Here is a 15,433-nt window from a genome sequence, read left to right as displayed (position 1 = left end):
CCCTGTCCCATCAGTGCACCAAGGAGTTGCATTTGGAATTTTATTTGGTTTTCCTCATTACTGATGGGTAAGGGAATTTTTACTTTTTAATCAGCAAAAAGAGAGAATGCCCACCTTCACAAGACATCAAGAAATCAGGCTGCAGATCCGGAAGATCTCAGCAGTGCTATGCATACTCCTGTGATGTTCAACAGATGTGATGTTCTCATCAACAATGGGATGTTCTCAGATAGGCGGCAAACTTTAGAGACAGAGCTGCGAACACCTAAGTTTAAAAGGCACCTTCACTCCTTGAACTACCCTCACTTCCTTCTCATCTGTCCCTACTTCCACCCTGAATCCCACCACAGTTCTGTTGGCTCAAAGGAGGCCACAGCTGGTGCAAATTTCCAGCAAGAAAGGAATAGAGAGGTACGGGGGGCAAGTATGGGGTAATCTTGTGTGTACAGGAAATATCATATCCCAGCTTTGCGTGGAGGCCTTGAAAACATACTAATGGAAAAATTATTGCTTGTCTGACTTCTGCATAGACCAATGTATGTAACTTTAATGAATATGTTAATTAAATATAATTCCAATTACTGACTGTTTAGAAATAATAAGATCAATGAAACTCATCCCAATGAAATATTCCTAACATTTGGCATATAATTTCTCTGCAGATTATACATGTATTACCCACGGAAAGCCCACCTGAATACTGTTCTTCTAAAAGATGACAAAAAGTTAAGCATTCAGGATTTAGGAAATCCCAGCATTAAGGCTGTCTGTGCAACCTTACTTCAACCTCTGTTGTACATATGTATTGTCCTGATGTATGGTGACACAGTCACCCAGAGGTTTCTTCTCACAAGACCTCTGCCTCATTAAATTACTTAGGAAAGGCAGTGCCCTGTAGATGTTTAATATTTCATTCTTTCCTTGTTCAATACACTGTTGCCTAATGCGTTATTCATTGAACACTATTCAAGTCTGCTTTCAAAAAAGAATATAAAATTTCCTTAAGGGCTTTCTGTGGTGCTTACCATAATAGTGCTATACTGATGATACACAAATGTTAATGAATCGTTTCACAGATCAAGAAGAGAGGCACAGACAGTCAAAGGTGGTAAGCAATTTCAAATGTGTGCAACCCGTTTCTTATAATTATTTAGTATTGCATTTCCAGAGCTTGTGTTCCACTAACTACAGCTTCAGCTGTGAGCATTCAGCATTTCTGCAACATGGTTCTACTGCCCCAAGTCAGAAAACCAGGAAATAAAATAGAGGCCAGGCCTGGAAAGTCACCTGGAAGTCACCTAGATAGGGCTGCCTTCTGCAACAAGCCAAGTTTACAAAACTGGTCTGAACCAGTCCTGAATTGTCTCTCTCATCATAAGAATTCCAGTCTGGGCTTAGAGAAAATGTTTCCCAAAACCAGAATGTGCACAGGAGTGTCTTGATATTGATAGATTGGTGTTTTGTGACAAAAACATTGCATAGAAAAATTTCCAAACAGCTTCTGTTGCAGCAAAGACACCAGGAAACCAAATTAAGGTTGCCCCAGCAACATTCAGTCTTTGCTAGTTCTTATTTTTTTGAGTGCATCATTAATAATAATCTTTTACCAGTGTGTGTGAGCAATCTAGTTCCGTATCGGTGAATGCATGTGTCTTCATTTTTACATATGCACATAGACATAGATGTGCTTGGACTCAGTGCTACATCGACTGTCAGTACTCTTACTTTTGTTTGTGAACTGTGATTAAGCAAGCTAGAAATAGTATATAAACAAACAGATAATCTGCTACTTCTGACTTTTTTTTAAACAATGACTTGAATCTGCCTGAAGCTTTAGCTTACACTGGAAGATCTGTTTGTTGGTGATTTTCACAGCTATATAGAACTATAAAGACAATAAATAAATTTTAAAAATATTTCTGTATTTGTTGTTGCTGTATTATTTACATCGCTAGACAGGTTTCTGACTCATTCAGGAAGGATATTATGCAGGGGGGTGGTAGGAGAGAGGGAAGACTTTGTAATGGGAATAGATTTACCATAGATGTTATTCAGAAACACTTTTACCATAGATGTTATTCAGAAAGAATTTTAATAAACCCACCAATTGTATTACATCAGTGCATCCTCTTAAATCCCATGGAGATTTTCCAAAACAGAACTAAGCTGTTTGCCTCAAACATCTTATCTATTTCTGTCACTACACAAATCCCCTAAATATTTCAGTCACTGCAAGGCCAACTGAAATGGTAAATTACCTCCTATACTAAAGGGAAAACTGTTGAATAGTGCAGGGGTTTGATCCTGCTGAAAATGAGGCTTCTGGGATTGAAGACAACTGCAGGAAAACCAGAATTGTAAGCAGTATCGTCCCCATTCAGCAATTACATTGTTGCCTATTGGTAACATTCCTTTATACTTCTCCTTGCTTTTCATTTGTCTGATGAGACATTCTGCTATTTTCCTAAGAACATGTTGAAAGAGAACTGACAAAGGATAGCCTCACTTATTATTCTTTGTAATGGAAGTGTTTGCAGACAGGTCACCAGAGGCTACTGCAGCTTTTGGAAAAGCTGACGATAATACAGTGAAAGCATTTCTGAAACCTAAGGCTGCCAATACTGTACTTTTACTTCTCTATTTTAGTGTCAAACGCTTTTCTTAGTGCCCCTTAGCTAATTCTGGAAACAGGTACTTTTTGTTAGACAGATGGTTTAACCTGGGAATAAAGCTAGCAGCAAGAGGGGACAAACCCAAGTGACTCAAATAGGGTTCAAGTTCACTTACTTACAAACTTATTCATAAAATTCTACAATGAAAGACAAATCCAAAGAACAATTAGCTGCTGCCGCTACAGCAACTGTCTTTCTAACAAAACCACCAGAGCATTAGCTGTGATACTAGGAACTGACAATTCGTAATGATGACATCAGCCTACAAAGGGAAAGCAGAAAGAAATGCATAGAAAGTATTATTATCCTCCCTTATTTGCTAGGATTATTACTTGCAGTTTGTGGTGCCATCACTCTTGTGACGCAGACATTCAGTTGTAAGCTTTGCCACTGGCTTTTTCTAAAGACATCCTTGTTGGGAAAAGACAAAAGGATTCTATTTTTAGCAAAAATCCTGAGTTTTGTGGCTTTTCCACAACCTTTATTGGCAATTCTGAAGTTTAAGGGCAAGTCAGGAAGCAAATGACATCTTTATTGATGGAGAGCAGACTCCAAAACACATACCGGTAATTCTGATGTCCTTTTAGAGCACCCATGGTTGCATATTTTTAAGTACTGAAGGGACATTTCAGTCATAAAAGGCTGATTGATCTTTTCAAATTTGACCTTATTTACATGAGTAAACAGGTTGCTGGCAACTCAGAGTAAAACTTGCTCTGCTCCTGAATTACATAGGACACCTTTAGGAAAAAACTGGGCATACATCTTGCTGTATGCCAGCAAATGCACATTGTTAGCACAACCCCATCCCAAGGCCTTGGAAAAGACCCAGGGCTCTGAACTCCTCAGAAATCAAAACTGCCTCGATACCACACTAGCATTGGCATGAACGTATCTTCCCCTGACAGCCTTCGGGACAACTCCAAGTCAACCTCTCTCACACTGAACATCTCTTGCTCCCCTTCTCATTTCTCCATCCTTCCCCTTGCCCCACCAGCACCAGCCTTCCTCTGTACACAGAATAGTGTATTGCCTTCCTCTAGAACACAGAGAATTTGGGAATCTTCCCTCTCACATCAGGGGGGCATCTCCTCCTGATCCGAACAGCCCCCCACCTGGCTTGCTGCAATGCCCCTGCTCAGGACAAACGCATGCCTCATGGCTGTTCTTCTTCCTGGTCCTGCAACAAAATTGCTCAGTTTGCCAGCATGGTTGCACCTTAAGAGCAAGCAGCATGGTCAAGATGCCTGATTGAACACAGGTGTCTGCTTAGCGTCTAGATTTTAAGATGCGGATACAGCTCCACTAGCAGAAATGTGTACTGACTGTGAACTGCCTATGGTGCATGGACTCAGAAAACTCCCTGCTAGGCTTTTTAAGAGGCTGGTGTATTTATATGCCTCCAAGAAGGAAGTTCAAAAAATCAAAATAGTTTTCTGTCATACAAAGGTGACATAATAATACCATTCTTTTTTCCTGTTATGAATCAAAACTTGTTCTCAGGAGGATGGGGAAGGGAGCCTTCATCTCTCTTTATTTGGAACTTTGTTGAAGGCTGACATCAAAATACAATTATATGGGTTGGACACATTTTTTTTCCTGCAAGAGGTCAGAAAGGTGAAGTCCCAATTTCCTCTGCCTTCCCTGTGGATAAAGGCCATAGCATATTTCTGCTGAGCAGCACTGTTAATGTTTACACTTTTCTTGGGAAACATCTTTCTTTCTTTTCTTTAAACAATTTATGACATTTTCTGGAAAGCAAGGGCAGCAGCAGTACATTCAGACCAACTTAAAAAGCCAGAGGTTCACACCCACCTCTGGATGGAAGTTTTCCAGCTGACAGTGTTGAACCAAAGTCAAAGAGGGAGTTCTAACCCCAAGTTTGGTTTTGTGCGGTTTTCAATTGTTTGGGAAGCAATGGCAGCCTCTTTTCAATTAGAACCTGAGGAGAAGATGAGGATGAGGAAGTGATGTGATTTCCATGCAACCTGTTTGCATCTGCAGACACGGTCACTGTTTTACAGGCATGTGGCTCCATCTGCAATATCCCAGGTACAGCACTCAAGGACTGCTCCTGGTCTGTGCAGGTCAAGAGAAGAAAAGAGGCAGGTCTGATGCTGCAATGAGCGCACACTCCCCATGAGTAAGGGTTGCCCAGTGACCTCCCTTCTCCTTCTGACATGGCAGGACTCTGCAGCCTTCCTGCCATAGGGCTCTGTCTCAATGCTGTAGATGAGCCACACTCCTGGAAAGCAATGCTGGAACTATTAGAAGAGGCAAGGGTGTTGTTGCCAGGTAGTGCTCAAAGCTACTTCAATCCTTTATGGAAAAATATGATGCTTAAAAGAAAAAGTGCACTGTACGTGTATGCAAAGAGCTAACTGAAGTTAGCAATAAAAGAAGGATTAGCTGATCTGTGTAGTATTTACTGAATTCTCCCAGCTATGGTGTACAGTTTCCTTGAATTTAATATCTTACTTGCATCTACCATTTCTTTGGGCACAAAAAGAGAATGCAAGACTGCCATATCCCCTGGTATGCAGGCTGCCATCAGCTGCCATCTAACCCTTATAATACAGAACAGTTCTTACATATGGGAGAAATGAAGACAGACATGATTAATACTTGAAGCTGTTCACTGGTTTCTGTCCTCTTGGCAGAGGCTGTAGCAGCAGTCATCAGATTGGTGACAACCTTCTTATACCAAGGTTTGCACAATCAAAATTCCCCAAAGTATGGTGCAATCTACAAAACCTCTAGAAGGCCCATTTGGACCACTGATTTCTGATGTTACACATTTCTGATGTTCATTTGGCTAATCTGTTTTAAAATGAAAGCATTCATGTTTGATTTTACTTTCCACAGGATTGTTAGCAGTTAAGACAACTGTTTTTTCTCTATGGGCTCTGAAACACTAGAAGAAAATCTCAACCTCAGTAATGTTCATTCTAGTGCCACTTTCTAATCAAAGATTTCAAACCACTTTGCAAAGAACTAATGAAACAGCCAAAACTCACAACACTATTTTGAGCTCAATAGGATTCACTCTTACTTCTTCTGATACTTCCTTTCCTCATGAAGAAGAGGAGACACCACAGTTATAAGTAATTAGCACAGATTTTGCAGCCCAGGACACTAGAATGTTTTCTGTGACCAAACATTGCCTAAAATGCAATGCTGCTATGCTTCAGATACCATAACTCACACTCACTTGTCCATGAATTAACTGTAACTTATTCCTGATAATTACCACTTGCTCACAGGTTCCAAACTACAGACCTATAGAACTAGGTATGGCTCCATCTCAGTTTATTCATGACGAGTTCCTCTCCACTTCAGAATAAAGCCCAGACTGTTATTTTTAGACAGCAACCAACAACATAAGTCAAATATTCTATAACCACACAGATGTCATTAAAAATGGCTCTTCAACTATGTGATTAGTGACTGATGAACCTACCAAAACAATTAAAATACATAAAAAAGCTGGACAAAACTGTTCAGGAACATCAAAATGTAATGAAAGCAAGTCTCTCATCCAATTCACACAGAGATATTTCTTTGGAAAAAAATAATAAAACAAACCCGATGGTTTAGAAAGGAACAATTGCAGCTGAGAATTCAAAAATACAACAACAAAAATAACAACACAAGAACCAAGTTGTCTAACACTAAGGCCATCAGACTAAACATACACATTGCATGAAGACTATATTTCCACTGGGAGAAATAGCTATTTACATCACTCTTGATGGAGAAAATCCCCCCCAAGTTAGATGTAGCTGCTTAGACAGGAGACACAAATTCTGCATCAGGAAATTAGCCAGGTAATTAAGTAGTTGACAACAAGAAAAAAAGCTACAGGCACAGATGGATTCCCAGCTGAGATTTTTAAGCTTTTGTAAGTAATATTTTCTCCTAAGCTGTTTAGAATCTTTAATGATGTTTCTAAGTGAAGGACAGTTAAAATTGAATGAATCTGATTGAAATATTGTCACCTTTAATGAAGACAAACCAGTAAGTCTCTTGCCATTTGCCATGCCGTTTCAATATCAAAAATGCCTTCAAATAATTTGGCAAACAGATTGGAAAACTGCATAAAGCTCTCGATTAGCAGAGATCAAGTTGGCTTCAGTACTGGCAGGTGGATAACATCTGGTAGCTTGTGGATTGAGTCATTAAAGGAATGAAAGTGACATCATCAAATGCCGTAAAAGTTTTTGTTATGGTCAATGGGGATAACTGTTATAAGCATGACAGATAATGTAGGAGAAGCAGATCTGAACAATTGAAACAGTGAGATCAGGCCAGCCATTTTGCATGAAGTAAGAATCTGTACACTTTTGAAGGAATGTGTAGGCAACAGTGACTTCTCCCTTCCACTTCTGCTTTTCAGCCTGTTAGGAAAAGACAAGTACAGCAGATCCAGATAGCAATAAATGAGGAAACAGCAATAATTAACTAAGCCAGAAGATGCAGGTGGAGCAGGTAGGTTAAATTAAAGTTTTGAAAAATCTACCGACAGATATTTACTGATAGCTGACAGAAAGATTAACACTGAAGTATAAGCAAGATGCCTTTTTTAGAGTACTAGCAAAAGATGTAAGTATGTCCCTGCCTGGCTAAACTGCTAAACCCTGACATGGCTAAACTGCTCCAGATTGGTTTATGCTGATGTTACCCAAGACACAAAATCACATTGGTGACTAACTTGGTGATTAACTTAGTGTCTAACTAGTAAGTACATCTTGGCTGGGTGCAGCCAGTATTGTCTCCATGAACATATCTTTTGCCTGCTCATATTCCCAAATATTTTTAAGAGACAAAAATAGTTTTCAGAAGTGCAGAATTGGTGAAAAAAAACACCAAACATTTGGTAAGACATCAAGGACTCTCTGGTCACCCTACTTTAACAAACAACAGAATGCATCTGTGGGATTTTCAAGACGTTCCCAGAATCTGCTGGAGAGAGCCAGGTGGGCAGTGATGCTGAGATGCCATCAACTGCTTCAGACACATTATGACTACTTACTTCAGACACATTACTTCTACTTACTTCATGAGTGACATAATTCACCACTAAGTTTACACAACACGTACCCTAGAGACCTTAACTTCAGTTCTTCTGAACTCCTGTATCTCAGGCCAGGTACAGATAGTGCAGCTCTGTTATTCTGGTACAGAAAGTACTAAAATATTTCATATAGAACACTCATTATTAACTATACAGAGGAGCCCAATGGAGTTAGGTGTCTAGATCCCATGAACTTTCCTGCCTTACTCGAATAATCTCTAAAAGTTCCAGCAACCTGTAGGTTGAAAATTACTTTGTTTTCCTAGCTTTGTTTATTACCTTGCATTTCAACCCTTCAGTTGAAATTCCACTTGAAGTTAAAGAACTTGAAAGTCATTCTTTCAACATTTTAAAAATATTTAATGTTGAAACACAAACATGATATTAGCTACAGTTCAGTAATTTCCTAAACAAAAGTATCAGCATCAATATAATGAAGAATTTTTATTAAAACAGGAAAGAAAAGTCTCAGAGTAAACTCTTCTACCTTGTTTTATTTTGTTGTGGTTTGTGCTTTTTGTTTGTTTTTTCTTAAAAAACTTTTTTGGGATCAAGGTGTAAGAGACAAACACAGAAGGAGAAACACAGAAAATCTTGCTTTTTACTTTGACCACAGGGTCCAGCAACCTCTTCAACAGCTTCCAGTTCCCAAACAATTTTAGGCCTTCTTTTTGTCTTTAAATAGGAAAAAGCAGGCCTTCAAAGAACAAGAGAATTAACTGAAGGAAGGAAAGTCATTGGACTTTGAGGTATCACAAAGCATTTATAGAAATATATTTTGAAAAAAGTTGTTATTTCAAGCCTCTGAGAAAGGGTAGAATTTTCAGGCCCCAAGCAGAGACAAAGAGGTAATAATTAATTCTATGGAAGGTCTAAGGGCATAATTTCAAAACACAGCAGTGAGCTTAATAAGCCTGATACAAAAGACAAAAGTTAATTACATGAGTAAGTAGGGGAAAGACTTCTCCTAAGGAAATTCCCATTGTGTTTCGGTCCCCTAAATTGAAGGAGGGTGCCTTTTCTGATGATTTTTTCCGGTGGCAAAAGAAAATCATTAAAAGTTAGTAATTCAGAAGTAACACAATTCCTTCTTTCAGGATAATTTACAGAGGTGTATCACTGGCTACCGGAGAGAATGTGGGTTGAAAGATAACTTCATGCAGATATGGTAGACTCAACCAGAACATATGGACATTAATGTGATGTTTAAAATTACATAATACTGGATAAAAGGTGAAATTACCACTTCCTACATTAGTACTATAACAAGACTTATGAATATAGGCCATAAAAAGAAATGCCTTTAGCACAAAAATGTGAGTAATAAGCCTAATTTTATTAATTCTGTTCAGTTATAGTGCATATTTGAGACCTGGGTACATAGATAGCAACTTCAAAGCTTTCTTCTATAGAAACAAAAAATTAGAGCCATACAGACTTCCTTCGATATTTTGATGAGACAGTCACAAGTGGAGCATATGGAATTAGTTTGCATTAACAGAAGAAATATGTTCAGTATACCAAGAAGTGATCTATCCTGCAACTGAATGAGCAGTGCATGTAAACACATGGATTATCATGTTGACATCCACACTACCTAAACCTTTAAGCAAGCATTAAGACGCAGATTGCGCTGACTCAAAAAAGTCATAGTCCAGGACTATGCTGGAGTATCCTACACTAGTTTGAAAATGGGCTGCCAAGAGCACACCAAGCACCCAAGAGAAATCTTTGTTTTATTTTTTTTAATATTTTTACTGGTACAAGCTATAATATTTTGTTCTTTTACTTCTGTCTTGCAATTTTATTAAAGAATGTTGAAGATATAAGAAAGATGCAGGAAAAAGAAAAACCAGGTCAAATACTGAACAGACATACATTAAAAAAATCCACTGGTGTTCTACAACCAACGTTTCTTATTTTTCCTCTGTGAGACACAGCTTTGTCTTCTGAATAAAATTATTTGTATTTGTTTCACTTTTGGCTGACAATTTATAGTGCACCCAAAGAATTCGAGCACATTCATCAGGCAGAATGTGTATTTCAGGCATCCCTGCAGCTTGTACTTTCTCCACTGAAATATTTCTAAGTGTTTATAACGCTGGACTTACTCAATGTTTTCACCTTCTTCAGCTCAAAAAATATTTTAAAATGTGGTAGAAGACAACATGAAATGCAGAAGCAGATCAGAAGGAATTTTACTGAGAAAGTCATTCTGTCATTCACACAGCCTAATATGCTACCAAAAGGGGTTCAGAAATGGAATAAATTGGTAGTAAATGTCCTTGTGATTCAAAGATCAAGATTTTAAAAATTAACTTTTGATTAAACCAGCATTCACAAACCTCCTTTCTCACAAATCACACTTAAGTGTGATGTGCAAGGGTTTTTATAGCTTTTTCTTATTTGTAGGCTCCATTAGGAAGAGTGGATTGGAAAGACAAAAGCATCACAGGCACATCTGCATACAAACAGCAAAACAGCAAATGCTGCAGCTGTGCTGATTCTCTGCCTGTATGCCAGAAACACTCCTGGCCAGCCATACACTTTACAGACTGTGACACAAACCACACCAGCTACTCTTTAAAACTTTTAAATAAGCACTGTGATTTTTTGTCCCTAGCCCTTTGAGCACAAGAAGAGGCTCTGCAAGTACTAAGCACCCTCATTATCCTAATTCAACCCTCTCCTTAAATTTTCCCTTTTTCATGGTAACACTGCTCTTTTTGTAATGATAAATACTCTGTACCTTGCTGCTCAGTGCTGCCTTGCACCAACCTAAGCCCTACCGCAAACCCACTGCAACACTTGCAGGCCCCAGCTGCTTTTGGGATTTCAGGCTTGGTTTCTTCAGGTGATTTCCAATGGTTAGAATGACTCCTTTGGCTTGTGGCTGACTCCATGGACTGAGGCTGTGTCTCCCATTTTATTTTAACTGGCTTGATACCAGTTTGTCTAAAAAGCTACATCAAATGAAGGCACACTTGATAAAGGTTCTGTCTTATCAGGAAAACTAGTACACAAGGATGGTTTTTATTCAGATGATAAATACTGCCTACAGATTTGCAAATTATTCAACAAAACCAGTCCTCTGTGCTTCTTCACTCTTCTTTTGCCTCTCCTTTCTGCAGTGGTAGGCACTGCTTTCTTGCTTTCCATCAGGTGTCCAGCAGAAAAGCAGGAAACAGTATCTTAGTATTCCAAGCGTAAGTTTCTTCTGTCTCCAAGAGCACTGCCTGACTCCAAGGAGTCCTGGAGGGATCTGCAGGCCAAACAGACCTGTACTCTACAGTTCTTGTTGTCTCTTTCCAAGTAGCTGACATCAGTCCCTGAGAATGGGCCCAGGGGCTCTCTTTTTTCAGGCTAGAAACATCCCAAGGAAGATTTGAATCATGGACAGAGGTTTCCAGTAGGTGATTTTAGCTCTGTGGTTTCTCTCCATGATTGTAAGTGCCTGAAGGGTCTTGGTTCACATGCTGGAGGTCAACACACCTTTCCTCCCCTTTCTGGCTCATGAAGGATGCTGACAGTCACCACACCCTGCAAAGACTGTTCCTCATTTGAAGACTGTTTCCTCAGTTCCTGAACCTGAATAGCAGTTGAGTAGGGAGAGCTACAGGTCCGGGTGGACCATGAAGTCCCCATAGCCTGCAGTCTGCATTTGCGTTCCCTACGGAAAAAAAAAGCCTCACACAGAGATGTAGCTGTATCCAGAAAAAAGACCAAGGACCCTAAAAGAAAACCTCATTTCACATAATGTCTCTTTTTTTTTTTTTTTTATTCTTTTGTTTCTTTACAGCCACTCACACATAATAAGGACACAGCATCTGGGATGCGAACAAGCTTGGACCTAATTTGAGGTGCTTGTAGTGTGCCTTTACTATCAAGGCTGCAAATAAATGCAATGAGGAAACAGACAGTAACTAACCTTGAAGATAAATGTTTCTTACCCTTTATGCTATTCACTACTTTTTCCATATTTGCTTGTAATACCCCACAACCTATCACTAGTTGTCATAGTTACCAAGGGGGCAGATTTTAAAAGTTAAGTGCATGCCAACATCCCTTCAACAGAAAGATAGACTATGTCTTAAATCTTTAGTTCTCTTCACCAAGAGTTAATGATTCAGCCAATTCAGGCATTGCAAGGCACACAAGCATTAAAAATATAATGAATAAAAGAAAGTAAGTTATAACTAGGCAATTTTTAAAATGTGCTTAAATTACTGATCCAACCCAAAGCAAACGAAAACAATCATTTCACAAAACTGAAATGTGTGGCACCAGAATGTACTGCTAGCTGATATTTTCAAAAGAATTCTACTGTTTGAAGTACATAACATTGCCAAAAGACACAATAATTTTATTACATTGGCTTAATGAACAGTAAACTGCTCTGTATACCATAAAATGGAGGGCAAATTTGAAAAGAAGCAAAATCTGCAAACTGAAACATCTCCACTGCATGCCTTGGCCATAAATCAGTCCAAAGGAGATAGTAAACATAAAAAATTACTTCAGTCTCAAAATTACCCAAATTTTATCAAAAGCACAACACCTAACTGTTTGTTTCTGTAATAAATTGGCTATAGATAGCTGTAACAGCAAAAGTTTGGAAGTCTGTGCTGAAGGTAAATGCAGAAGGCATGTATATTTAGACAGCTAGTCAGTGGAAAAAAGGAAGATATGATTAATCAACGGCCTTAGATAGAAAATTTCTTTATATGTAATTGTAAGGAGCAACTCTGCTTTAATTGTAGCATTGAGAGAATATGTCTTTCAAATGCTAAATTATTCATCTTGTTAAATACTTGAATGATCTTTTCTTAAATCTTCATGTAGGAGGTAAAAATTCTACAGACAATAATTAAGGGAAGATACTGGAGGAAAAATTATATGAAAAATGTAGAAGTCTCTTATCTGCTGAGACTGATAAATAGTAAATATGAAAGGAGAAAAAATGAAAAGAATAAAAGAAAAAAAAAACCCAAACTGAAGGGAAAGCCATGATTTCAGAAGCTGGTTTCTTAAAACAACAAATAGTGACTCATCATAATAGAGAAAGAATTAGTCATTCTTTGCAATGCTACAGTACGTCCTCTTCATGAGTTATGGAGAAGATATGCAGAATATGGACTAGACTCTAAATCAGGACATAAATGGCTGATTTTTAACAAAGGTTCAGAGAACAATGAACCAAAGGCTGAAATCCCATGCATTGTAGTCTGTGTACTGCAGCATCAAGCTGTCCACAGAATACAAACTGGATTCAGGCAGGCAGCTCAGAGATGCAGTTAATCACAAAGCCTAATCCTGGTGTCTCATGCAAGCAAAGTTACCCTGGATTATACAAAGAGATATTGCCAGAATGAAGATGACAAGACCAGGATTAGGCATTCCTTCAGAAACCAGTCAACTAACAGTTGACATCATCTATCAGGATTCCACCAGTTATCTGTCTTCCTGATGCTATTTTTATGGGCAAATGGAGCACGATTGGGCCAAATAATCAAATCTTTTCTATGTGGGAATTAGTCCATATTAAAGTATATAAAACAGAATAATTTGTTCTACCCCAAAATATCACATGTAATTATGCAAATATAGTTATTTTGAGAATAAATACTCCAGATTTATTCTTGAATAACTTAATGTGGAACATATATCAATGAAAGAATAATTTTTTAAAAATTCACTTCTAAAGGCAATTAAATTAAACTTGAATGAGATATTCCTATTATTCTCTTTCATATATGCTTGGGAAAAAAAATGTATTTTAAATTTACATTTTAGTCCAATCCTAGTTAACTTTCAATGAAAGTAGAAACGGTATTTTTTTTCTTTTTAGCTTAACCTGTTTCCAAAGGATACTGAATTAAAACAAACAAGCAACACTTTTAATGGAGAATAAGTATGTAAATGTAGAGATATACAGAAAAGTTGTACAGCAGTGTATCATCACATTAATGTATTTCTTAATTTCCACATGTGGACAAGACTTTGGTATCCAGAGACTGACAATGCTGCCTACATTAGTTCTGTAATAAGGACATTTGTACTCACTTGTAGTAATAGCATCATAAAAGTGTGCCAACAAAACACAGGATCAAACAAAACCTAAAACATTCAAAAGGTTTGAGAGAAGCAATTCACTGCTCTGTTAGTGAACACAAACAGGTTTGTCAGGCTGTGGAATGCACATTACATCTTGCACTGAAGGCATACGCTAAGCAAAATATGATTAAAGAACAGCTGTGGATCCATAATGGGCAAAGGACACCTCAGAGCCCCCTGTCTTCTCAGTGTAAGAAAGACAGCTTTCTTGTAGGAACGTGTTGAAAGCCTCTTGCCTTACTGCACTTTTACTGCCTCTGAAAGGCCCAGATTATTTCTTCTCATCACTCTCTGTTAGCATGGCAGTGTTTTCTGTTTGTTTCCCCTAGACCTAATACAGTCAACAAACTAAAATGCACCTCTATCTGACCAGGAGTGCTTTTTCTAATTTATGTTTATACTTACGGCAAGCTCAGGTTTATGCTGCGCTAGGTGTGTGTTCCAAAATATTTCACTTGTTATAGAAGAACCAAGTTAGCCAAAAGAACAGTTTACCTACATAGAGAAATGATAGGTTATCTACATAAAGGAGTGATACCTACAAATCCTTCCAAGTGAGAAAAAGATCAGCTATTTAGGCAAGCAGTGAACATGTAGCTCCCATCCCTCCCAAACCTGTTCAGATGTATCATATATGAACTGTAAGTCTCAAGAGGGACAATTAGCATTATCCTTGTCTTGTTTAACCTGGCCCTTTGGCAACTAACTTTTTCTGGGATTTTTTTGGTTGGATTTTTTGTTGGTTTTTTTTTTTTTTTCCCTTTTTTTTTTTTTTTTTTTTTTAAATGAGGGCTGCTTATATGGTGACCATAATTTATTTGTATTTCCCAAAGTGTTTTGTATTCCAACTTAGCTTCTTCTACAAGCAAAATGCTTTGAATCTAAGGGAGGTAAGGAGGAAGGAGGCGGGAAGGGTTAAAATACCCTTTCTTTTAAAAAAGCATTTACTTGAATGAATTTATAATCACATAGGTCTTAAGAAGAGTTACAGCAAGATCCACATAAGAACCACTTCAGGATTTACGCAGAACATCCCAAGACACCTCTGTTTAGGTTTGGGGCTTCAGCTCTGGACCTTCCAAGTTCAGGTGCCAACTGGAGCTGCCCAGTGCCTCTTCTGATTCCCACGTTCCCAGGTAGCACCATGCAGATGGCCAGAACTGCCCATCTTTTTGGTGCCAAACTTAGCTGCTGACAAAGTAACAAGGATTCAATAACAAGCTGTGTTTCTTCTGAAGCCCTCTGGGAGATGAACATTACAATAGGCACTCTTAGAGCTCACCTAACCTTTGGCAACAAGTCACATTACAGTGTCCTCTGACAGTATTTCTCCTGTTCCTAATGCTTCTTGTATTTCTTGTTTTCCAGGAGAAAAGCTTACACAGGAAGGGGGGGGATTGCCTCCAGCCAGCTTCACAGCCAGCCTGGTGCTGACAGCACTTTCCTAGAAAAGAGATAGGAGATAAGGTTTTTTGACAGCCTCAGGCTGAGGAAGGCAAGTAATTCCTCTCTTCTGTCTTTCCTGGGCAAACACTCCAACCACTCCACTATTTTGCTTAAGGCAAACCCAGCT

At 38.5% G+C, this 15,433-nt stretch overlaps 1 long non-coding RNA gene across 1 annotated transcript; it reads right to left on the bottom strand.

Annotated features, from left to right (window-relative positions):
* Positions 1-2,797: 2,797 nt before the first annotated feature.
* LOC134159151 (uncharacterized) lies at positions 2,798-4,898 on the bottom strand. The gene is made up of 3 exons (XR_009963052.1): positions 4,687-4,898; positions 4,488-4,614; positions 2,798-2,934 (listed from the first exon to the last, which is right to left on the bottom strand). It is a non-coding gene; the product is annotated as an uncharacterized LOC134159151 (long non-coding RNA).
* Between the last annotated feature and the right edge of the window lie 10,535 nt (positions 4,899-15,433).

The sequence above is a fragment of the Pezoporus occidentalis genome, unplaced genomic scaffold (assembly GCF_034315485.1).
Source record: "Pezoporus occidentalis ecotype Australia unplaced genomic scaffold, CSIRO_AGI_Poc_V1 ctg141, whole genome shotgun sequence".
NCBI classification, from domain to species: Eukaryota; Metazoa; Chordata; class Aves; order Psittaciformes; family Psittacidae; genus Pezoporus; species Pezoporus occidentalis.
This window is presented reverse-complemented; position numbering and strand designations above follow the sequence as displayed.